The sequence below is a fragment of the Mastomys coucha genome, unplaced genomic scaffold (genome assembly GCF_008632895.1).
Source record: "Mastomys coucha isolate ucsf_1 unplaced genomic scaffold, UCSF_Mcou_1 pScaffold1, whole genome shotgun sequence".
NCBI lineage: Eukaryota > Metazoa > Chordata > Mammalia > Rodentia > Muridae > Mastomys > Mastomys coucha.
The window spans coordinates 49,558,567-49,559,138 of NW_022196891.1; the positions used below are offsets into that span (position 1 = coordinate 49,558,567).

General features: G+C 28.3%; 1 protein-coding gene across 2 annotated transcripts in view; it reads left to right on the plus strand.

Annotated features, from left to right (window-relative positions):
* Positions 1-572, plus strand: part of Colgalt2 (collagen beta(1-O)galactosyltransferase 2) — a 121,020-nt gene that overhangs the window by 105,064 nt on the left and 15,384 nt on the right. The window lies entirely within an intron of this gene.

Below are 572 nucleotides of genomic sequence, written 5' to 3' on the forward strand. Positions count from 1 at the left end.
AAGTAAATAGAATTAAATCACATTCTTGTTTCCCTTTTGTACCCCAACTCCTCCCAGAGATCCCCTTTCAATACCTACAATATCTTTTTTGTCATATTCCTTGAAATTTATAAAATATTAAAACAATAAAAATGAGTATTATAAAAGTTGTTTGATATAAAACAACAATCAATTTAACAGTCTTATGTAGATGCTTGTCTACAGCAATACTAAAAATACATACATTTTTCTCAATATAAAATTTAAATAACACCAAACATATTAACTGTATATTCCAAAATAAATACATCACTACTAGTATTTTCTTAAATGAACATAAATATATAAAGTTTTTTTGTTTGTTTGTTTGTTTTGTATTTAGTAGAGTTTAAGATCTTGGCTCTTACTGTGGTATAAGCCCAAAATAAGAACAATTTTTAGACATTGGATTTCATTGTAATAAGGCTGTACTTCAATGACCTTCACATCACAAAAGGATTTTGCCTCCATCATAGCTAAGCTGAAAGTTGACAGTTCTGCTGCACCAAGAAATGAATTGTAGGCACAATTTTTGGATACAGACTTCCTGCTAT